At 35.2% G+C, this 27,818-nt stretch overlaps 1 protein-coding gene across 3 annotated transcripts in view; it reads right to left on the reverse strand.

Moving 5' to 3' along the window:
• hhatlb (hedgehog acyltransferase like, b) overlaps positions 1-27,818 on the reverse strand; it is a 103,843-nt gene that overhangs the window by 49,019 nt on the left and 27,006 nt on the right. The window lies entirely within an intron of this gene.

The raw sequence follows: 27,818 nt of genomic DNA on the forward strand, positions 1-27,818 counted from the left end.
GATTCAATACTCTGAGTACATAATGATACTGGGTCTAGTTACCTTGATTCAATACACTGAGTACATAATGATACTGGGTCTAGTTACCTTGATTCAATACTCTGAGTACATAATGATATTGGGTCTAGTTACCTTGATTCAATACTCTGAGTACATAATGATACTGGGTCTAGTTACCTTGATTCAATACTCTGAGTACATAATGATATTGGGTCTAGTTACCTTGATTCAATACTCTGAGTACATAATGATACTGGGTCTAGTTACCTTGATTCAATACACTGAGTACATAATGATACTGGGTCTAGTTACCTTGATTCAATACTCTGAGTACATAATGATATTGGGTCTAGTTACCTTGATTCAATACTCTGAGTACATAATGATACTGGGTCTAGTTACCTTGATTGAATACTCTGAGTACATAATGATACTGGGTCTAGTTGCCTTGATTCAATACTCTGAGTACATAATGATACTGGGTCTAGTTACCTTGATTCAATACACTGAGTACATAATGATACTGGGTCTAGTTACCTTGATTCAATACTCTGAGTACATAATGATATTGGGTCTAGTTACCTTGATTCAATACTCTGAGTACATAATGATACTGGGTCTAGTTACCTTGATTCAATACTCTGAGTACATAATGATACTGGGTCTAGTTACCTTGATTCAATACTCTGAGTACATAATGATACTGGGTCTAGTTACCTTGATTCAATACTCTGAGTACATAATGATACTGGGTCTAGTTACCTTGATTCAATACTCTGAGTACATAATGATATTGGGTCTAGTTACCTTGATTCAATACTCTGAGTACATAATGATACTGGGTCTAGTTACCTTGATTCAATACTCTGAGTACATAATGATACTGGGTCTAGTTACCTTGATTCAATACTCTGAGTACATAATGATACTGGGTCTAGTTACCTTGATTCAATACTCTGAGTACATAATGATACTGGGTCTAGTTACCTTGATTCAATACTCTGAGTACATAATGATATTGGGTCTAGTTACCTTGATTCAATACTCTGAGTACATAATGATACTGGGTCTAGTTACCTTGATTCAATACTCTGAGTACATAATGATACTGGGTCTAGTTACCTTGATTCAATACTCTGAGTACATAATGATACTGGGTCTAGTTACCTTGATTAAATACTCTGAGTACATAATGATACTGGGTCTAGTTACCTTGATTCAATACTCTGAGTACATAATGATACTGGGTCTAGTTACCCCTGATTCAATACTCTGAGTACATAATGATACTGGGTCTAGTTACCTTGATTCAATACTCTGAGTACATAATGATACTGGGTCTAGTTACCTTGATTCAATACTCTGAGTACATAATGATATTGGGTCTAGTTACCTTGATTCAATACTCTGAGTACATAATGATACTGGGTCTAGTTACCTTGATTCAATACTCTGAGTACATAATGATACTGGGTCTAGTTACCTTGATTCAATACTCTGAGTACATAATGATACTGGGTCTAGTTACCTTGATTCAATACTCTGAGTACATAATGATACTGGGTCTAGTTACCTTGATTCAATACTCTGAGTACATAATGATACTGGGTCTAGTTACCTTGATTCAATACTCTGAGTACATAATGATACTGGGTCTAGTTACCTTGATTCAATACTCTGAGTACATAATGATACTGGGTCTAGTTACCTTGATTCAATACTCTGAGTACATAATGATACTGGGTCTAGTTACCTTGATTCAATACTCTGAGTACATAATGATATTGGGTCTGGTTACCTTGATTCAATACTCTGAGTACATAATGATACTGGGTCTAGTTACCTTGATTCAATACTCTGAGTACATAATGATACTGGGTCTAGTTACCTTGATTCAATACTCTGAGTACATAATGATACTGGGTCTAGTTACCTTGATTCAATACTCTGAGTACATAATGATACTGGGTCTAGTTACCTTGATTCAATACTCTGAGTACATAATGATACTGGGTCTAGTTACCTTGATTCAATACTCTGAGTACATAATGATACTGGGTCTAGTTACCTTGATTCAATACTCTGAGTACATAATGATATTGGGTCTAGTTACCTTGATTCAATACTCTGAGTACATAATGCTACTGGGTCTAGTTACCTTGATTCAATACTCTGAGTACATAATGCTACTGGGTCTAGTTACCTTGATTCAATACTCTGAGTACATAATGATACTCGGTCTAGTTACCTTGATTCAATACTCTGAGTACATAATGATACTGGGTCTAGTTACCTTGATTCAATAATCTGAGTACATAATGATATTGGGTCTAGTTACCTTGATTCAATACTCTGAGTACATAATGATACTGGGTCTAGTTACCTTGATTTAATACTCTGAGTACATAATGATACTGGGTCTAGTTACCTTGATTCAATACTCTGAGTACATAATGATATTGGGTCTAGTTACCTTGATTCAATACTCTGAGTACATAATGATACTGGGTCTAGTTACCTTGATTCAATACTCTGAGTACATAATGATACTGGGTCTAGTTACCTTGATTCAATACTCTGAGTACATAATGATACTGGGTCTAGTTACCTTGATTCAATAATATATATATATATATGCCATTTAGCAGACGCTTTTATCCAAAGCGACTTACAGTCATGCGTGCATACATCTTTTTTTTGTTATGTATGGGTGGTCCCGGGGATCGAACCCACTACCTTGGCGTTACAAGCGCCGTGCTCTACCAGCTGAGCTACAGAGGACCACACATAATGATACTGGGTCTAGTTACCTTGATTCAATACTCTGAGTACATAATGATACTGGGTCTAGTTACCTTGATTCAATACTCTGAGTACATAATGATACTGGGTCTAGTTACCTTGATTCAATACTCTGAGTACATAATGATATTGGGTCTAGTTACCTTGATTCAATACTCTGAGTACATAATGATACTGGGTCTAGTTACCTTGATTCAATACTCTGAGTACATAATGATACTGGGTCTAGTTACCTTGATTCAATACTCTGAGTACATAATGATACTGGGTCTAGTTACCTTGATTCAATACTCTGAGTACATAATGATACTGGGTCTAGTTACCTTGATTCAATACTCTGAGTACATAATGATACTGGGTCTAGTTACCTTGATTCAATACTCTGAGTACATAATGATACTGGGTCTAGTTACCTTGATTCAATACTCTGAGTACATAATGATATTGGGTCTAGTTACCTTGATTCAATACTCTGAGTACATAATGCTACTGGGTCTAGTTACCTTGATTCAATACTCTGAGTACATAATGATACTGGGTCTAGTTACCTTGATTCAATACTCTGAGTACATAATGATACTGGGTCTAGTTACCTTGATTCAATACTCTGAGTACATAATGATACTGGGTCTAGTTACCTTGATTCAATACTCTGAGTACATAATGATACTGGGTCTAGTTACCTTGATTCAATACTCTGAGTACATAATGATACTGGGTCTAGTTACCTTGATTCAATACTCTGAGTACATAATGATATTGGGTCTAGTTACCTTGATTCAATACTCTGAGTACATAATGATACTGGGTCTAGTTACCTTGATTCAATACTCTGAGTACATAATGATACTGGGTCTAGTTACCTTGATTCAATACTCTGAGTACATAATGATACTGGGTCTAGTTACCTTGATTCAATACTCTGAGTACATAATGATACTGGGTCTAGTTACCTTGATTCAATACTCTGAGTACATAATGATACTGGGTCTAGTTACCTTGATTCAATACTCTGAGTACATAATGATATTGGGTCTAGTTACCTTGATTCAATACTCTGAGTACATAATGATACTGGGTCTAGTTACCTTGATGCAATACTCTGAGTACATAATGATACTGGGTCTAGTTACCTTGATTCAATACTCTGAGTACATAATGATACTGGGTCTAGTTACCTTGATTCAATACTCTGAGTACATAATGATACTGGGTCTAGTTACCTTGATTCAATACTCTGAGTACATAATGATATTGGGTCTAGTTACCTTGATTCAATACTCTGAGTACATAATGATAATGGGTCTAGTTACCTTGATTCAATACTCTGAGTACATAATGATACTGGGTCTAGTTACCTTGATTCAATACTCTGAGTACATAATGATACTGGGTCTAGTTACCTTGATTCAATACTCTGAGTACATAATGATACTGGGTCTAGTTACCTTGATTCAATACTCTGAGTACATAATGATACTGGGTCTAGTTACCTTGATTCAATACTCTGAGTACATAATGATACTGGGTCTAGTTACCTTGATTCAATACTCTGAGTACATAATGATACTGGGTCTAGTTACCTTGATTCAATACTCTGAGTACATAATGATACTGGGTCTAGTTACCTTGATTCAATACTCTGAGTACATAATGATACTGGGTCTAGTTACCTTGATTCAATACTCTGAGTACATAATGATATTGGGTTTAGTTACCTTGATTCAATACTCTGAGTACATAATGATACTGGGTCTAGTTACCTTGATTCAATACTCTGAGTACATAATGATACTGGGTCTAGTTACCTTGATTCAATACTCTGAGTACATAATGATATTGGGTCTAGTTACCTTGATTCAATACTCTGAGTACATAATGATATTGGGTCTAGTTACCTTGATTCAATACTCTGAGTACATAATGATACTGGGTCTAGTTACCTTGATTCAATACTCTGAGTACATAATGATACTGGTTCTAGTTACCTTGATTCAATTATCTGAGTACATAATGATACTGGGTCTAGTTACCTTGATTCAATACTCTGAGTACATAATGATACTGGGTCTAGTTACCTTGATTCAATACTCTGAGTACATAATGATACTGGGTCTAGTTACCTTGATTCAATACTCTGAGTACATAATGATATTGGGTCAAGTTACCTTTATTCAATACTCTGAGTACATAATGATACTGGGTCTAGTTACCTTGATTCAATACTCTGAGTACATAATGATACTGGGTCTAGTTACCTTGATTCAATACTCTGAGTACATAATGATACTGGTTCTAGTTACCTTGATTCAATTATCTGAGTACATAATGATACTGGGTCTAGTTACCTTGATTCAATACTCTGAGTACATAATGATACTGGGTCTAGTTACCTTGATTCAATACTCTGAGTACATAATGATACTGGGTCTAGTTACCTTGATTCAATACTCTGAGTACATAATGATATTGGGTCAAGTTACCTTTATTCAATACTCTGAGTACATCATGATATTGGGTCTAGTTACCTTGATTCAATACTCTGAGTACATAATGATACTGGGTCTAGTTACCTTGATTCAATACTCTGAGTACATAATGATACTGGGTCTAGTTACCTTGATTCAATACTCTGAGTACATAATGATACTGGGTCTAGTTACCTTGATTCAATACTCTGAGTACATAATGATACTGGGTCTAGTTACCTTGATTCAATACTCTGAGTACATAATGATACTGGGTCTAGTTACCTTGATTCAATACTCTGAGTACATAATGATACTGGGTCTAGTTACCTTGATTCAATACTCTGAGTACATAATGATATTGGGTCTAGTTACCTTGATTCAATACTCTGAGTACATAATGATACTGGGTCTAGTTACCTTGATTCAATACACTGAGTACATAATGATACTGGGTCTAGTTACCTTGATTCAATACTCTGAGTACATAATGATATTGGGTCTAGTTACCTTGATTCAATACTCTGAGTACATAATGATACTGGGTCTAGTTACCTTGATTCAATACTCTGAGTACATAATGATACTGGGTCTAGTTACCTTGATTCAATACTCTGAGTACATAATGATACTGGGTCTAGTTACCTTGATTAAATACTCTGAGTACATAATGATACTGGGTCTAGTTACCTTGATTCAATACTCTGAGTACATAATGATATTGGGTCTAGTTACCTTGATTCAATACTCTGAATACATAATGATACTGGGTCTAGTTACCTTGATTCAATACACTGAGTACATAATGATACTGGGTCTAGTTACCTTGATTCAATACTCTGAGTACATAATGATATTGGGTCTAGTTACCTTGATTCAATACTCTGAGTACATAATGATACTGGGTCTAGTTACCTTGATTCAATACTCTGAGTACATAATGATATTGGGTCTAGTTACCTTGATTCAATACTCTGAGTACATAATGATACTGGGTCTAGTTACCTTGATTCAATACACTGAGTACATAATGATACTGGGTCTAGTTACCTTGATTCAATACTCTGAGTACATAATGATATTGGGTCTAGTTACCTTGATTCAATACTCTGAGTACATAATGATACTGGGTCTAGTTACCTTGATTCAATACTCTGAGTACATAATGATACTGGGTCTAGTTACCTTGATTCAATACTCTGAGTACATAATGATACTGGGTCTAGTTACCTTGATTCAATACACTGAGTACATAATGATACTGGGTCTAGTTACCTTGATTCAATACTCTGAGTACATAATGATACTGGGTCTAGTTACCTTGATTCAATACTCTGAGTACATAATGATACTGGGTCTAGTTACCTTGATTCAATACTCTGAGTACATAATGATACTGGGTCTAGTTACCTTGATTCAATACTCTGAGTACATAATGATATTGGGTCTAGTTACCTTGATTCAATACTCTGAGTACATAATGATACTGGGTCTAGTTACCTTGATTCAATACTCTGAGTACATAATGATACTGGGTCTAGTTACCTTGATTCAATACTCTGAGTACATAATGATACTGGGTCTAGTTACCTTGATTCAATACTCTGAGTACATAATGATACTGGGTCTAGTTACCTTGATTCAATACTCTGAGTACATAATGATATTGGGTCTAGTTACCTTGATTCAATACTCTGAGTACATAATGATACTGGGTCTAGTTACCTTGATTCAATACTCTGAGTACATAATGATACTGGGTCTAGTTACCTTGATTCAATACTCTGAGTACATAATGATACTGGGTCTAGTTACCTTGATTAAATACTCTGAGTACATAATGATACTGGGTCTAGTTACCTTGATTCAATACTCAGAGTACATAATGATACTGGGTCTAGTTACCTTGATTCAATACTCTGAGTACATAATGATACTGGGTCTAGTTACCTTGATTCAATACTCTGAGTACATAATGATACTGGGTCTAGTTACCTTGATTCAATACTCTGAGTACATAATGATATTGGGTCTAGTTACCTTGATTCAATACTCTGAGTACATAATGATACTGGGTCTAGTTACCTTGATTCAATACTCTGAGTACATAATGATACTGGGTCTAGTTACCTTGATTCAATACTCTGAGTACATAATGATACTGGGTCTAGTTACCTTGATTCAATACTCTGAGTACATAATGATACTGGGTCTAGTTACCTTGATTCAATACTCTGAGTACATAATGATATTGGGTCTAGTTACCTTGATTCAATACTCTGAGTACATAATGATACTGGGTCTAGTTACCTTGATTCAATACTCTGAGTACATAATGATACTGGGTCTAGTTACCTTGATTCAATACTCTGAGTACATAATGATACTGGGTCTAGTTACCTTGATTCAATACTCTGAGTACATAATGATACTGGGTCTAGTTACCTTGATTCAATACTCTGAGTACATAATGATACTGGGTCTAGTTACCTTGATTCAATACTCTGAGTACATAATGATACTGGGTCTAGTTACCTTGATTCAATACTCTGAGTACATAATGATACTGGGTCTAGTTACCTTGATTCAATACTCTGAGTACATAATGATACTGGGTCTAGTTACCTTGATTCAATACTCTGAGTACATAATGATACTGGGTCTGGTTACCTTGATTCAATACTCTGAGTACATAATGATACTGGGTCTAGTTACCTTGATTCAATACTCTGAGTACATAATGATACTGGGTCTAGTTACCTTGATTCAATACTCTGAGTACATAATGATACTGGGTCTAGTTACCTTGATTCAATACTCTGAGTACATAATGATACTGGGTCTAGTTACCTTGATTAAATACTCTGAGTACATAATGATACTGGGTCTAGTTACCTTGATTAAATACTCTGAGTACATAATGATACTGGGTCTAGTTACCTTGATTCAATACTCTGAGTACATAATGATACTGGGTCTAGTTACCTTGATTCAATACTCTGAGTACATAATGATACTGGGTCTAGTTACCTTGATTCAATACTCTGAGTACATAATGATATTGGGTCTAGTTACCTTGATTCAATACTCTGAGTACATAATGATACTGGGTCTAGTTACCTTGATTCAATACTCTGAGTACATAATGATACTGGGTCTAGTTACCTTGATTCAATACTCTGAGTACATAATGATACTGGGTCTAGTTACCTTGATTCAATACTCTGAGTACATAATGATACTGGGTCTAGTTACCTTGATTCAATACTCTGAGTACATAATGATACTGGGTCTAGTTACCTTGATTCAATACTCTGAGTACATAATGATACTGGGTCTAGTTACCTTGATTCAATACTCTGAGTACATAATGATACTGGGTCTAGTTACCTTGATTCAATACTCTGAGTACATAATGATACTGGGTCTAGTTACCTTGATTCAATACACTGAGTACATAATGATACTGGGTCTAGTTACCTTGATTCAATACTCTGAGTACATAATGATATTGGGTCTAGTTACCTTGATTCAATACTCTGAGTACATAATGATACTGGGTCTAGTTACCTTGATTCAATACTCTGAGTACATAATGATACTGGGTCTAGTTACCTTGATTCAATACTCTGAGTACATAATGATACTGGGTCTAGTTACCTTGATTCAATACTCTGAGTACATAATGATACTGGGTCTAGTTACCTTGATTCAATACTCTGAGTACATAATGATACTGGGTCTAGTTACCTTGATTCAATACTCTGAGTACATAATGATACTGGGTCTAGTTACCTTGATTCAATACTCTGAGTACATAATGATACTGGGTCTAGTTACCTTGATTCAATACTCTGAGTACATAATGATACTGGGTCTAGTTACCTTGATTCAATACTCTGAGTACATAATGATACTGGGTCTAGTTACCTTGATTCAATACTCTGAGTACATAATGATATTGGGTCTAGTTACCTTGATTCAATACTCTGAGTACATAATGATACTGGGTCTAGTTACCTTGATTCAATACTCTGAGTACATAATGATACTGGGTCTAGTTACCTTGATTCAATACTCTGAGTACATAATGATACTGGGTCTAGTTACCTTGATTAAATACTCTGAGTACATAATGATACTGGGTCTAGTTACCTTGATTCAATACTCTGAGTACATAATGATATTGGGTCTAGTTACCTTGATTCAATACTCTGAGTACATAATGATACTGGGTCTAGTTACCTTGATTCAATACTCTGAGTACATAATGATACTGGGTCTAGTTACCTTGATTCAATACTCTGAGTACATAATGATACTGGGTCTAGTTACCTTGATTCAATACTCTGAGTACATAATGATACTGGGTCTAGTTACCTTGATTCAATACTCTGAGTACATAATGATACTGGGTCTAGTTACCTTGATTCAATACTCTGAGTACATAATGATACTGGGTCTAGTTACCTTGATTCAATACTCTGAGTACATAATGATACTGGGTCTAGTTACCTTGATTCAATACTCTGAGTACATAATGATACTGGGTCTAGTTACCTTGATTCAATACTCTGAGTACATAATGATACTGGGTCTAGTTACCTTGATTCAATACTCTGAGTACATAATGATACTGGGTCTAGTTACCTTGATTCAATACTCTGAGTACATAATGATATTGGGTCTAGTTACCTTGATTCAATACTCTGAGTACATAATGATACTGGGTCTAGTTACCTTGATTCAATACTCTGAGTACATAATGATACTGGGTCTAGTTACCTTGATTCAATACTCTGAGTACATAATGATATTGGGTCTAGTTACCTTGATTCAATACTCTGAGTACATAATGATATTGGGTCTAGTTACCTTGATTCAATACTCTGAGTACATAATGATACTGGGTCTAGTTACCTTGATTCAATACTCTGAGTACATAATGATACTGGTTCTAGTTACCTTGATTCAATTATCTGAGTACATAATGATACTGGGTCTAGTTACCTTGATTCAATACTCTGAGTACATAATGATACTGGGTCTAGTTACCTTGATTCAATACTCTGAGTACATAATGATACTGGGTCTAGTTACCTTGATTCAATACTCTGAGTACATAATGATATTGGGTCAAGTTACCTTTATTCAATACTCTGAGTACATAATGATACTGGGTCTAGTTACCTTGATTCAATACTCTGAGTACATAATGATACTGGGTCTAGTTACCTTGATTCAATACTCTGAGTACATAATGATACTGGTTCTAGTTACCTTGATTCAATTATCTGAGTACATAATGATACTGGGTCTAGTTACCTTGATTCAATACTCTGAGTACATAATGATACTGGGTCTAGTTACCTTGATTCAATACTCTGAGTACATAATGATACTGGGTCTAGTTACCTTGATTCAATACTCTGAGTACATAATGATATTGGGTCAAGTTACCTTTATTCAATACTCTGAGTACATCATGATATTGGGTCTAGTTACCTTGATTCAATACTCTGAGTACATAATGATACTGGGTCTAGTTACCTTGATTCAATACTCTGAGTACATAATGATACTGGGTCTAGTTACCTTGATTCAATACTCTGAGTACATAATGATATTGGGTCTAGTTACCTTGATTCAATACTCTGAGTACATAATGATACTGGGTCTAGTTACCTTGATTCAATATTCTGAGTACATAATGATACTGGGTCTAGTTACCTTGATTCAATACTCTGAGTACATAATGATACTGGGTCTAGTTACCTTGATTCAATACTCTGAGTACATAATGATACTGGGTCTAGTTACCTTGATTCAATACTCTGAGTACATAATGATACTGGGTCTAGTTACCTTGATTCAATACTCTGAGTACATAATGATATTGGGTCTAGTTACCTTGATTCAATACTCTGAGTACATAATGATACTGGGTCTAGTTACCTTGATTCAATACACTGAGTACATAATGATACTGGGTCTAGTTACCTTGATTCAATACTCTGAGTACATAATGATATTGGGTCTAGTTACCTTGATTCAATACTCTGAGTACATAATGATACTGGGTCTAGTTACCTTGATTCAATACTCTGAGTACATAATGATACTGGGTCTAGTTACCTTGATTCAATACTCTGAGTACATAATGATACTGGGTCTAGTTACCTTGATTAAATACTCTGAGTACATAATGATACTGGGTCTAGTTACCTTGATTCAATACTCTGAGTACATAATGATATTGGGTCTAGTTACCCTTGATTCAATACTCTGAATACATAATGATACTGGGTCTAGTTACCTTGATTCAATACACTGAGTACATAATGATACTGGGTCTAGTTACCTTGATTCAATACTCTGAGTACATAATGATATTGGGTCTAGTTACCTTGATTCAATACTCTGAGTACATAATGATACTGGGTCTAGTTACCTTGATTCAATACTCTGAGTACATAATGATATTGGGTCTAGTTACCTTGATTCAATACTCTGAGTACATAATGATACTGGGTCTAGTTACCTTGATTCAATACACTGAGTACATAATGATACTGGGTCTAGTTACCTTGATTCAATACTCTGAGTACATAATGATATTGGGTCTAGTTACCTTGATTCAATACTCTGAGTACATAATGATACTGGGTCTAGTTACCTTGATTCAATACTCTGAGTACATAATGATACTGGGTCTAGTTACCTTGATTCAATACTCTGAGTACATAATGATACTGGGTCTAGTTACCTTGATTCAATACACTGAGTACATAATGATACTGGGTCTAGTTACCTTGATTCAATACTCTGAGTACATAATGATATTGGGTCTAGTTACCTTGATTCAATACTCTGAGTACATAATGATACTGGGTCTCGTTACCTTGATTCAATACTCTGAGTACATAATGATACTGGGTCTAGTTACCTTGATTCAATACTCTGAGTACATAATGATACTGGGTCTAGTTACCTTGATTCAATTCTCTGAGTACATAATGATACTGGGTCTAGTTACCTTGATTCAATACTCTGAGTACATAATGATATTGGGTCTAGTTACCTTGATTCAATACTCTGAGTACATAATGATACTGGGTCTAGTTACCTTGATTCAATACTCTGAGTACATAATGATACTGGGTCTAGTTACCTTGATTCAATACTCTGAGTACATAATGATACTGGGTCTAGTTACCTTGATTCAATACTCTGAGTACATAATGATACTGGGTCTAGTTACCTTGATTCAATACTCTGAGTACATAATGATATTGGGTCTAGTTACCTTGATTCAATACTCTGAGTACATAATGATACTGGGTCTAGTTACCTTGATTCAATACTCTGAGTACATAATGATACTGGGTCTAGTTACCTTGATTCAATACTCTGAGTACATAATGATACTGGGTCTAGTTACCTTGATTAAATACTCTGAGTACATAATGATACTGGGTCTAGTTACCTTGATTCAATACTCAGAGTACATAATGATACTGGGTCTAGTTACCCTGATTCAATACTCTGAGTACATAATGATACTGGGTCTAGTTACCTTGATTCAATACTCTGAGTACATAATGATACTGGGTCTAGTTACCTTGATTCAATACTCTGAGTACATAATGATATTGGGTCTAGTTACCTTGATTCAATACTCTGAGTACATAATGATACTGGGTCTAGTTACCTTGATTCAATACTCTGAGTACATAATGATACTGGGTCTAGTTACCTTGATTCAATACTCTGAGTACATAATGATACTGGGTCTAGTTACCTTGATTCAATACTCTGAGTACATAATGATACTGGGTCTAGTTACCTTGATTCAATACTCTGAGTACATAATGATATTGGGTCTAGTTACCTTGATTCAATACTCTGAGTACATAATGATACTGGGTCTAGTTACCTTGATTCAATACTCTGAGTACATAATGATACTGGGTCTAGTTACCTTGATTCAATACTCTGAGTACATAATGATACTGGGTCTAGTTACCTTGATTCAATACTCTGAGTACATAATGATACTGGGTCTAGTTACCTTGATTCAATACTCTGAGTACATAATGATACTGGGTCTAGTTACCTTGATTCAATACTCTGAGTACATAATGATACTGGGTCTAGTTACCTTGATTCAATACTCTGAGTACATAATGATACTGGGTCTAGTTACCTTGATTCAATACTCTGAGTACATAATGATACTGGGTCTAGTTACCTTGATTCAATACTCTGAGTACATAATGATATTGGGTCTGGTTACCTTGATTCAATACTCTGAGTACATAATGATACTGGGTCTAGTTACCTTGATTCAATACTCTGAGTACATAATGATACTGGGTCTAGTTACCTTGATTCAATACTCTGAGTACATAATGATACTGGGTCTAGTTACCTTGATTCAATACTCTGAGTACATAATGATACTGGGTCTAGTTACCTTGATTCAATACTCTGAGTACATAATGATACTGGGTCTAGTTACCTTGATTAAATACTCTGAGTACATAATGATACTGGGTCTAGTTACCTTGATTCAATACTCTGAGTACATAATGATATTGGGTCTAGTTACCTTGATTCAATACTCTGAGTACATAATGATACTGGGTCTAGTTACCTTGATTCAATACACTGAGTACATAATGATACTGGGTCTAGTTACCTTGATTCAATACTCTGAGTACATAATGATATTGGGTCTAGTTACCTTGATTCAATACTCTGAGTACATAATGATACTGGGTCTAGTTACCTTGATTCAATACTCTGAGTACATAATGATATTGGGTCTAGTTACCTTGATTCAATACTCTGAGTACATAATGATACTGGGTCTAGTTACCTTGATTCAATACTCTGAGTACATAATGATACTGGGTCTAGTTACCTTGATTCAATACTCTGAGTACATAATGATATTGGGTCTAGTTACCTTGATTCAATACTCTGAGTACATAATGATACTGGGTCTAGTTACCTTGATTCAATACTCTGAGTACATAATGATACTGGGTCTAGTTACCTTGATTCAATACTCTGAGTACATAATGATACTGGGTCTAGTTACCTTGATTCAATACACTGAGTACATAATGATATTGGGTCTAGTTACCTTGATTCAATACTCTGAGTACATAATGATATTGGGTCTAGTTACCTTGATTCAATACTCTGAGTACATAATGATACTGGGTCTAGTTACCTTGATTCAATACTCTGAGTACATAATGATACTGGGTCTAGTTACCTTGATTCAATACTCTGAGTACATAATGATACTGGGTCTAGTTACCTTGATTCAATACTCTGAGTACATAATGATATTGGGTCTAGTTACCTTGATTCAATACTCTGAGTACATAATGATACTGGGTCTAGTTACCTTGATTCAATACTCTGAGTACATAATGATACTGGGTCTAGTTACCTTGATTCAATACTCTGAGTACATAATGATACTGGGTCTAGTTACCTTGATTCAATACTCTGAGTACATAATGATACTGGGTCTAGTTACCTTGATTCAATACTCTGAGTACATAATGATATTGGGTCTAGTTACCTTGATTCAATACTCTGAGTACATAATGATACTGGGTCTAGTTACCTTGATTCAATACTCTGAGTACATAATGATACTGGGTCTAGTTACCTTGATTCAATACTCTGAGTACATAATGATACTGGGTCTAGTTACCTTGATTAAATACTCTGAGTACATAATGATACTGGGTCTAGTTACCTTGATTCAATACTCTGAGTACATAATGATACTGGGTCTAGTTACCTGATTCAATACTCTGAGTACATAATGATACTGGGTCTAGTTACCTTGATTCAATACTCTGAGTACATAATGATACTGGGTCTAGTTACCTTGATTCAATACTCTGAGTACATAATGATATTGGGTCTAGTTACCTTGATTCAATACTCTGAGTACATAATGATACTGGGTCTAGTTACCTTGATTCAATACTCTGAGTACATAATGATACTGGGTCTAGTTACCTTGATTCAATACTCTGAGTACATAATGATACTGGGTCTAGTTACCTTGATTCAATACTCTGAGTACATAATGATACTGGGTCTAGTTACCTTGATTCAATACTCTGAGTACATAATGATACTGGGTCTAGTTACCTTGATTCAATACTCTGAGTACATAATGATACTGGGTCTAGTTACCTTGATTCAATACTCTGAGTACATAATGATACTGGGTCTAGTTACCTTGATTCAATACTCTGAGTACATAATGATACTGGGTCTAGTTACCTTGATTCAATACTCTGAGTACATAATGATATTGGGTCTGGTTACCTTGATTCAATACTCTGAGTACATAATGATACTGGGTCTAGTTACCTTGATTCAATACTCTGAGTACATAATGATACTGGGTCTAGTTACCTTGATTCAATACTCTGAGTACATAATGATACTGGGTCTAGTTACCTTGATTCAATACTCTGAGTACATAATGATACTGGGTCTAGTTACCTTGATTCAATACTCTGAGTACATAATGATACTGGGTCTAGTTACCTTGATTCAATACTCTGAGTACATAATGATACTGGGTCTAGTTACCTTGATTCAATACTCTGAGTACATAATGATATTGGGTCTAGTTACCTTGATTCAATACTCTGAGTACATAATGCTACTGGGTCTAGTTACCTTGATTCAATACTCTGAGTACATAATGCTACTGGGTCTAGTTACCTTGATTCAATACTCTGAGTACATAATGATACTCGGTCTAGTTACCTTGATTCAATACTCTGAGTACATAATGATACTGGGTCTAGTTACCTTGATTCAATACTCTGAGTACATAATGATACTGGGTCTAGTTACCTTGATTCAATACTCTGAGTACATAATGATATTGGGTCTAGTTACCTTGATTCAATACTCTGAGTACATAATGATACTGGGTCTAGTTACCTTGATTCAATACTCTGAGTACATAATGATACTGGGTCTAGTTACCTTGATTCAATACTCTGAGTACATAATGATATTGGGTCTAGTTACCTTGATTCAATACTCTGAGTACATAATGCTACTGGGTCTAGTTACCTTGATTCAATACTCTGAGTACATAATGATACTGGGTCTAGTTACCTTGATTCAATACTCTGAGTACATAATGATACTGGGTCTAGTTACCTTGATTCAATAATATATATATATATGCCATTTAGCAGACGCTTTTATCCAAAGCGACTTACAGTCATGCGTGCATACATCTTTTTTTTGTTATGTATGGGTGGTCCCGGGGATCGAACCCACTACCTTGGCGTTACAAGCGCCGTGCTCTACCAGCTGAGCTACAGAGGACCACACATAATGATACTGGGTCTAGTTACCTTGATTCAATACTCTGAGTACATAATGATACTGGGTCTAGTTACCTTGATTCAATACTCTGAGTACATAATGATACTGGGTCTAGTTACCTTGATTCAATACTCTGAGTACATAATGATATTGGGTCTAGTTACCTTGATTCAATACTCTGAGTACATAATGATACTGGGTCTAGTTACCTTGATTCAATACTCTGAGTACATAATGATACTGGGTCTAGTTACCTTGATTCAATACTCTGAGTACATAATGATACTGGGTCTAGTTACCTTGATTCAATACTCTGAGTACATAATGATACTGGGTCTAGTTACCTTGATTCAATACTCTGAGTACATAATGATACTGGGTCTAGTTACCTTGATTCAATACTCTGAGTACATAATGATACTGGGTCTAGTTACCTTGATTCAATACTCTGAGTACATAATGATATTGGGTCTAGTTACCTTGATTCAATACTCTGAGTACATAATGCTACTGGGTCTAGTTACCTTGATTCAATACTCTGAGTACATAATGATACTGGGTCTAGTTACCTTGATTCAATACTCTGAGTACATAATGATACTGGGTCTAGTTACCTTGATTCAATACTCTGAGTACATAATGATACTGGGTCTAGTTACCTTGATTCAATACTCTGAGTACATAATGATACTGGGTCTAGTTAGCTTGATTCAATACTCTGAGTACATAATGATACTGGGTCTAGTTACCTTGATTCAATACTCTGAGTACATAATGATATTGGGTCTAGTTACCTTGATTCAATACTCTGAGTACATAATGATATTGGGTCTAGTTACCTTGATTCAATACTCTGAGTACATAATGATACTGGGTCTAGTTACCTTGATTCAATACTCTGAGTACATAATGATACTGGGTCTAGTTACCTTGATTCAATACTCTGAGTACATAATGATACTGGGTCTAGTTACCTTGATTCAATACTCTGAGTACATAATGATACTGGGTCTAGTTACCTTGATTCAATACTCTGAGTACATAATGATATTGGGTCTAGTTACCTTGATTCAATACTCTGAGTACATAATGATACTGGGTCTAGTTACCTTGATTCAATACTCTGAGTACATAATGATACTGGGTCTAGTTACCTTGATTCAATACTCTGAGTACATAATGATACTGGGTCTAGTTACCTTGATTCAATACTCTGAGTACATAATGATACTGGGTCTAGTTACCTTGATTCAATACTCTGAGTACATAATGATACTGGGTCTAGTTACCTTTGATTCAATACTCTGAGTACATAATGATACTGGGTCTAGTTACCTTGATTCAATACTCTGAGTACATAATGATATTGGGTCTAGTTACCTTGATTCAATACTCTGAGTTCATAATGCTACTGGGTCTAGTTACCTTGATTCAATACTCTGAGTACATAATGCTACTGGGTCTAGTTACCTTGATTCAATACTCTGAGTACATAATGATACTGGGTCTAGTTACCTTGATTCAATACTCTGAGTACATAATGATACTGGGTCTAGTTACCTTGATTCAATACTCTGATTACATAATGATACTGGGTCTAGTTACCTTGATTCAATACTCTGAGTACATAATGATACTGGGTCTAGTTACCTTGATTCAATACTCTGAGTACATAATGATACTGGGTCTAGTTACCTTGATTCAATACTCTGAGTACATAATGATATTGGGTCTAGTTACCTTGATTCAATACTCTGAGTACATAATGATAATGGGTCTAGTTACCTTGATTCAATACTCTGAGTACATAATGATACTGGGTCTAGTTACCTTGATTCAATACTCTGAGTACATAATGATACTGGGTCTAGTTACCTTGATTCAATTCTCTGAGTACATAATGATACTGGGTCTAGTTACCTTGATTCAATACTCTGAGTACATAATGATACTGGGTCTAGTTACCTTGATTCAATACTCTGAGTACATAATGATACTGGGTCTAGTTACCTTGATTCAATACTCTGAGTACATAATGATACTGGGTCTAGTTACCTTGATTCAATACTCTGAGTACATAATGATACTGGGTCTAGTTACCTTGATTCAATACTCTGAGTACATAATGATACTGGGTCTAGTTACCTTGATTCAATACTCTGAGTACATAATGATGTTGGGTTTAGTTACCTTGATTCAATACTCTGAGTACATAATGATACTGGGTCTAGTTACCTTGATTCAATACTCTGAGTACATAATGATACTGGGTCTAGTTACCTTGATTCAATACTCTGAGTACATAATGATACTGGGTCTAGTTACCTTGATTCAATACTCTGAGTACATAATGATATTGGGTCTAGTTACCTTGATTCAATACTCTGAGTACATAATGATATTGGGTCTAGTTACCTTGATTCAATACTCTGAGTACATAATGATACTGGGTCTAGTTACCTTGATTCAATACTCTGAGTACATAATGATACTGGTTCTAGTTACCTTGATTCAATTATCTGAGTACATAATGATACTGGGTCTAGTTACCTTGATTCAATACTCTGAGTACATAATGATACTGGGTCTAGTTACCTTGATTCAATACTCTGAGTACATAATGATACTGGGTCTAGTTACCTTGATTCAATACTCTGAGTACATAATGATATTGGGTCAAGTTACCTTTATTCAATACTCTGAGTACATAATGATACTGGGTCTAGTTACCTTGATTCAATACTCTGAGTACATAATGATACTGGGTCTAGTTACCTTGATTCAATACTCTGAGTACATAATGATACTGGTTCTAGTTACCTTGATTCAATTATCTGAGTACATAATGATACTGGGTCTAGTTACCTTGATTCAATACTCTGAGTACATAATGATACTGGGTCTAGTTACCTTGATTCAATACTCTGAGTACATAATGATACTGGGTCAAGTTACCTTGATTCAATACTCTGAGTACATAATGATATTGGGTCAAGTTACCTTTATTCAATACTCTGAGTACATAATGATATTGGGTCTAGTTACCTTGATTCAATACTCTGAGTACATAATGATACTGGGTCTAGTTACCTTGATTCAATACTCTGAGTACATAATGATACTGGGTCTAGTTACCTTGATTCAATACTCTGAGTACATAATGATATTGGGTCTAGTTACCTTGATTCAATACTCTGAGTACATAATGATACTGGGTCTAGTTACCTTGATTCAATATTCTGAGTACATAATGATACTGGGTCTAGTTACCTTGATTCAATACTCTGAGTACATAATGATACTGGGTCTAGTTACCTTGATTCAATACTCTGAGTACATAATGATACTGGGCCTAGTTACCTTGATTCAATACTCTGAGTACATAATGATACTGGGTCTAGTTACCTTGATTCAATACTCTGAGTACATAATGATATTGGGTCTAGTTACCTTGATTCAATACTCTGAGTACATAATGATACTGGGTCTAGTTACCTTGATTCAATACACTGAGTACATAATGATACTGGGTCTAGTTACCTTGATTCAATACTCTGAGTACATAATGATATTGGGTCTAGTTACCTTGATTCAATACTCTGAGTACATAATGATACTGGGTCTAGTTACCTTGATTCAATACTCTGAGTACATAATGATACTGGGTCTAGTTACCTTGATTCAATACTCTGAGTACATAATGATACTGGGTCTAGTTACCTTGATTAAATACTCTGAGTACATAATGATACTGGGTCTAGTTACCTTGATTCAATACTCTGAGTACATAATGATATTGGGTCTAGTTACCTTGATTCAATACTCTGAATACATAATGATACTGGGTCTAGTTACCTTGATTCAATACACTGAGTACATAATGATACTGGGTCTAGTTACCTTGATTCAATACTCTGAGTACATAATGATATTGGGTCTAGTTACCTTGATTCAATACTCTGAGTACATAATGATACTGGGTCTAGTTACCTTGATTCAATACTCTGAGTACATAATGATATTGGGCCTAGTTACCTTGATTCAATACTCTGAGTACATAATGATACTGGGTCTAGTTACCTTGATTCAATACACTGAGTACATAATGATACTGGGTCTAGTTACCTTGATTCAATACTCTGAGTACATAATGATATTGGGTCTAGTTACCTTGATTCAATACTCTGAGTACATAATGATACTGGGTCTAGTTACCTTGATTCAATACTCTGAGTACATAATGATACTGGGTCTAGTTACCTTGATTCAATACTCTGAGTACATAATGATACTGGGTCTAGTTACCTTGATTCAATACACTGAGTACATAATGATACTGGGTCTAGTTACCTTGATTCAATACTCTGAGTACATCATGATATTGGGTCTAGTTACCTTGATTCAATACTCTGAGTACATAATGATACTGGGTCTAGTACCTTGATTCAATACTCTGAGTACATAATGATACTGGGTCTAGTTACCTTGATTCAATACTCTGAGTACATAATGATACTGGGTCTAGTTACCTTGATTCAATACTCTGAGTACATAATGATACTGGGTCTAGTTACCTTGATTCAATACTCTGAGTACATAATGATATTGGGTCTAGTTACCTTGATTCAATACTCTGAGTACATAATGATACTGGGTCTAGTTACCTTGATTCAATACTCTGAGTACATAATGATACTGGGTCTAGTTACCTTGATTCAATACTCTGAGTACATAATGATACTGGGTCTAGTTACCTTGATTCAATACTCTGAGTACATAATGATACTGGGTCTAGTTACCTTGATTCAATACTCTGAGTACATAATGATATTGGGTCTAGTTACCTTGATTCAATACTCTGAGTACATAATGATACTGGGTCTAGTTACCTTGATTCAATACTCTGAGTACATAATGATACTGGGTCTAGTTACCTTGATTCAATACTCTGAGTACATAATGATACTGGGTCTAGTTACCTTGATTAAATACTCTGAGTACATAATGATACTGGGTCTAGTTACCTTGATTCAATACTCAGAGTACATAATGATACTGGGTCTAGTTACCCTGATTCAATACTCTGAGTACATAATGATACTGGGTCTAGTTACCTTGATTCAATACTCTGAGTACATAATGATACTGGGTCTAGTTACCTTGATTCAATACTCTGAGTACATAATGATATTGGGTCTAGTTACCTTGATTCAATACTCTGAGTACATAATGATACTGGGTCTAGTTACCTTGATTCAATACTCTGAGTACATAATGATACTGGGTCTAGTTACCTTGATTCAATACTCTGAGTACATAATGATACTGGGTCTAGTTACCTTGATTCAATACTCTGAGTACATAATGATACTGGGTCTAGTTACCTTGATTCAATACTCTGAGTACATAATGATATTGGGTCTAGTTACCTTGATTCAATACTCTGAGTACATAATGATACTGGGTCTAGTTACCTTGATTCAATACTCTGAGTACATAATGATACTGGGTCTAGTTACCTTGATTCAATACTCTGAGTACATAATGATACTGGGTCTAGTTACCTTGATTCAATACTCTGAGTACATAATGATACTGGGTCTAGTTACCTTGATTCAATACTCTGAGTACATAATGATACTGGGTCTAGTTACCTTGATTCAATACTCTGAGTACATAATGATACTGGGTCTAGTTACCTTGATTCAATACTCTGAGTACATAATGATACTGGGTCTAGTTACCTTGATTCAATACTCTGAGTACATAATGATACTGGGTCTAGTTACCTTGATTCAATACTCTGAGTACATAATGATATTGGGTCTGGTTACCTTGATTCAATACTCTGAGTACATAATGATACTGGGTCTAGTTACCTTGATTCAATACTCTGAGTACATAATGATACTGGGTCTAGTTACCTTGATTCAATACTCTGAGTACATAATGATACTGGGTCTAGTTACCTTGATTCAATACTCTGAGTACATAATGATACTGGGTCTAGTTACCTTGATTCAATACTCTGAGTACATAATGATACTGGGTCTAGTTACCTTGATTCAATACTCTGAGTACATAATGATACTGGGTCTAGTTACCTTGATTCAATACTCTGAGTACATAATGATATTGGGTCTAGTTACCTTGATTCAATACTCTGAGTACATAATGCTACTGGGTCTAGTTACCTTGATTCAATACTCTGAGTACATAATGCTACTGGGTCTAGTTACCTTGATTCAATACTCTGAGTACATAATGATACTGGGTCTAGTTACCTTGATTCAATACTCTGAGTACATAATGATACTGGGTCTAGTTACCTTGATTCAATACTCTGAGTACATAATGATACTGGGTCTAGTTACCTTGATTCAATACTCTGAGTACATAATGATACTGGGTCTAGTTACCTTGATTCAATACTCTGAGTACATAATGATACTGGGTCTAGTTACCTTGATTCAATACTCTGAGTACATAATGATACTGGGTCTAGTTACCTTGATTAAATACTCTGAGTACATAATGATACTGGGTCTAGTTACCTTGATTCAATACTCTGAGTACATAATGATACTGGGTCTAGTTACCTTGATTCAATACTCTGAGTACATAATGATACTGGGTCTAGTTACCTTGATTCAATACACTGAGTACATAATGATACTGGGTCTAGTTACCTTGATTCAATACTCTGAGTACATAATGATATTGGGTCTAGTTACCTTGATTCAATACTCTGAGTACATAATGATACTGGGTCTAATTACCTTGATTCAATACTCTGAGTACATAATGATATTGGGTCTAGTTACCTTGATTCAATACTCTGAGTACATAATGATACTGGGTCTAGTTACCTTGATTCAATACTCTGAGTACATAATGATACTGGGTCTAGTTACCTTGATTCAATACTCTGAGTACATAATGATACTGGGTCTAGTTACCTTGATTCAATACTCTGAGTACATAATGATACTGGGTCTAGTTACCTTGATTCAATACTCTGAGTACATAATGATACTGGGTCTAGTTACCTTGATTCAATACTCTGAGTACATAATGATATTGGGTCTAGTTACCTTGATTCAATACTCTGAGTACATAATGATACTGGGTCTAGTTACCTTGATTCAATACTCTGAGTACATAATGATACTGGGTCTAGTTACCTTGATTCAATACTCTGAGTACATAATGATACTGGGTCTAGTTACCTTGATTCAATACTCTGAGTACATAATGATACTGGGTCTAGTTACCTTGATTCAATACTCTGAGTACATAATGATACTGGGTCTAGTTACCTTGATTCAATACTCTGAGTACATAATGATACTGGGTCTAGTTACCTTGATTCAATACTCTGAGTACATAATGATACTGGGTCTAGTTACCTTGATTCAATACTCTGAGTACATAATGATACTGGGTCTAGTTACCTTGATTCAATACTCTGAGTACATAATGCTACTGGGTCTAGTTACCTTGATTCAATACTCTGAGTACATAATGATACTGGGTCTAGTTACCTTGATTCAATACTCTGAGTACATAATGATACTGGGTCTAGTTACCTTGATTCAATACTCTGAGTACATAATGATACTGGGTCTAGTTACCTTGATTCAATACTCTGAGTACATAATGATACTGGGTCTAGTTACCTTGATTCAATACTCTGAGTACATAATGATACTGGGTCTAGTTACCTTGATTCAATACTCTGAGTACATAATGATACTGGGTCTAGTTACCTTGATTCAATACTCTGAGTACATAATGATACTGGGTCTAGTTACCTTGATTCAATACTCTGAGTACATAATGATACTGGGTCTAGTTACCTTGATTCAATACTCTGAGTACATAATGATACTGGGTCTAGTTACCTTGATTCAATACTCTGAGTACATAATGATACTGGGTCTAGTTACCTTGATTCAATACTCTGAGTACATAATGATACTGGGTCTAGTTACCTTGATTCAATACTCTGAGTACATAATGATACTGGGTCTAGTTACCTTGATTCAATACTCTGAGTACATAATGATATTGGGTCTAGTTACCTTGATTCAATACTCTGAGTACATAATGATACTGGGTCTAGTTACCTTGATTCAATACTCTGAGTACATAATGATACTGGGTCTAGTTACCTTGATTCAATACTCTGAGTACATAATGATACTGGGTCTAGTTACCTTGATTCAATACTCTGAGTACATAATGATACTGGGTCTAGTTACCTTGATTCAATACTCTGAGTACATAATGATACTGGGTCTAGTTACCTTGATTCAATACTCTGAGTACATAATGATACTGGGTCTAGTTACCTTGATTCAATACTCTGAGTACATAATGATACTGGGTCTAGTTACCTTGATTCAATACTCTGAGTACATAATGATACTGGGTCTAGTTACCTTGATTCAATACTCTGAGTACATAATGATACTGGGTCTAGTTACCTTGATTCAATACTCTGAGTACATAATGATACTGGGTCTAGTTACCTTGATTCAATACTCTGAGTACATAATGATACTGGGTCTAGTTACCTTGATTCAATACTCTGAGTACATAATGATACTGGGTGTAGTTACCTTGATTCAATACTCTGAGTACATAATGATACTGGGTCTAGTTACCTTGATTCAATACTCTGAGTACATAATGATATTGGGTCTAGTTACCTTGATTCAATACTCTGAGTACATAATGATACTGGGTCTAGTTACCTTGATTCAATACTCTGAGTACATAATGATACTGGGTCTAGTTACCTTGATTCAATACTCTGAGTACATAATGATACTGGGTCTAGTTACCTTGATTCAATACTCTGAGTACATAATGATACTGGGTCTAGTTACCTTGATTCAATACTCTGAGTACATAATGATACTGGGTCTAGTTACCTTGATTCAATACTCTGAGTACATAATGATACTGGGTCTAGTTACCTTGATTCAATACTCTGAGTACATAATGATACTGGGTCTAGTTACCTTGATTCAATACTCTGAGTACATAATGCTACTGGGTCTAGTTACCTTGATTCAATACTCTGAGTACATAATGCTACTGGGTCTAGTTACCTTGATTCAATACTCTGAGTACATAATGATACTGGGTCTAGTTACCTTGATTCAATACTCTGAGTACATAATGATACTGGGTCTAGTTACCTTGATTCAATACTCTGAGTACATAATGATACTGGGTCTAGTTACCTTGATTCAATACTCTGAGTACATAATGATATTGGGTCTAGTTACCTTGATTCAATACTCTGAGTACATAATGATACTGGGTCTAGTTACCTTGATTCAATACTCTGAGTACATAATGATACTGGGTCTAGTTACCTTGATTCAATACTCTGAGTACATAATGATACTGGGTCTAGTTACCTTGATTCAATACTCTGAGTACATAATGATACTGGGTCTAGTTACCTTGATTCAATACTCTGAGTACATAATGATACTGGGTCTAGTTACCTTGATTCAATACTCTGAGTACATAATGATACTGGGTCTAGTTACCTTGATTCAATACTCTGAGTACATAATGATACTGGGTCTAGTTACCTTGATTCAATACTCTGAGTACATAATGATACTGGGTCTAGTTACCTTGATTCAATACTCTGAGTACATAATGATATTGGGTCTAGTTACCTTGATTCAATACTCTGAGTACATAATGATACTGGGTCTAGTTACCTTGATTCAATACTCTGAGTACATAATGATACTGGGTCTAGTTACCTTGATTCAATACTCTGAGTACATAATGATACTGGGTCTAGTTACCTTGATTCAATACTCTGAGTACATAATGATACTGGGTCTAGTTATCTTGATTCAATACTCTGAGTACATAATGATACTGGGTCTAGTTACCTTGATTCAATACTCTGAGTACATAATGATATTGGGTCTAGTTACCTTGATTCAATACTCTGAGTACATAATGATACTGGGTCTAGTTACCTTGATTCAATACTCTGAGTACATAATGATACTGGGTCTAGTTACCTTGATTCAATACTCTGAGTACATAATGATACTGGGTCTAGTTACCTTGATTCAATACTCTGAGTACATAATGATACTGGGTCTAGTTACCTTGATTCAATACTCTGAGTACATAATGATACTGGGTCTAGTTACCTTGATTCAATACTCTGAGTACATAATGATACTGGGTGTAGTTACCTTGATTCAATACTCTGAGTACATAATGATACTGGGTCTAGTTACCTTGATTCAATACTCTGAGTACATAATGATATTGGGTCTAGTTACCTTGATTCAATACTCTGAGTACATAATGATACTGGGTCTAGTTACCTTGATTCAATACTCTGAGTACATAATGATACTGGGTCTAGTTACCTTGATTCAATACTCTGAGTACATAATGATACTGGGTCTAGTTACCTTGATTCAATACTCTGAGTACATAATGATACTGGGTCTAGTTACCTTGATTCAATACTCTGAGTACATAATGATACTGGGTCTAGTTACCTTGATTCAATACTCTGAGTACATAATGATACTGGGTCTAGTTACCTTGATTCAATACTCTGAGTACATAATGATACTGGGTCTAGTTACCTTGATTCAATACTCTGAGTACATAATGATATTGGGTCTAGTTTACCTTGATTCAATACTCTGAGTACATAATGATACTGGGTCTAGTTACCTTGATTCAATACTCTGAGTACATAATGATACTGGGTCTAGTTACCTTGATTCAATACTCTGAGTACATAATGATACTGGGTCTAGTTACCTTGATTCAATACTCTGAGTACATAATGATACTGGGTCTAGTTACCTTGATTCAATACTCTGAGTACATAATGATACTGGGTCTAGTTACCTTGATTCAATACTCTGAGTACATAATGATACTGGGTCTAGTTACCTTGATTCAATACTCTGAGTACATAATGATACTGGGTCTAGTTACCTTGATTCAATACTCTGAGTACATAATGATACTGGGTCTAGTTACCTTGATTCAATACTCTGAGTACATAATGATACTGGGTCTAGTTACCTTGATTCAATACTCTGAGTACATAATGATACTGGGTCTAGTTACCTTGATTCAATA

The sequence above is a fragment of the Coregonus clupeaformis genome, chromosome 34 (genome assembly GCF_020615455.1).
Source record: "Coregonus clupeaformis isolate EN_2021a chromosome 34, ASM2061545v1, whole genome shotgun sequence".
NCBI lineage: Eukaryota > Metazoa > Chordata > Actinopteri > Salmoniformes > Salmonidae > Coregonus > Coregonus clupeaformis.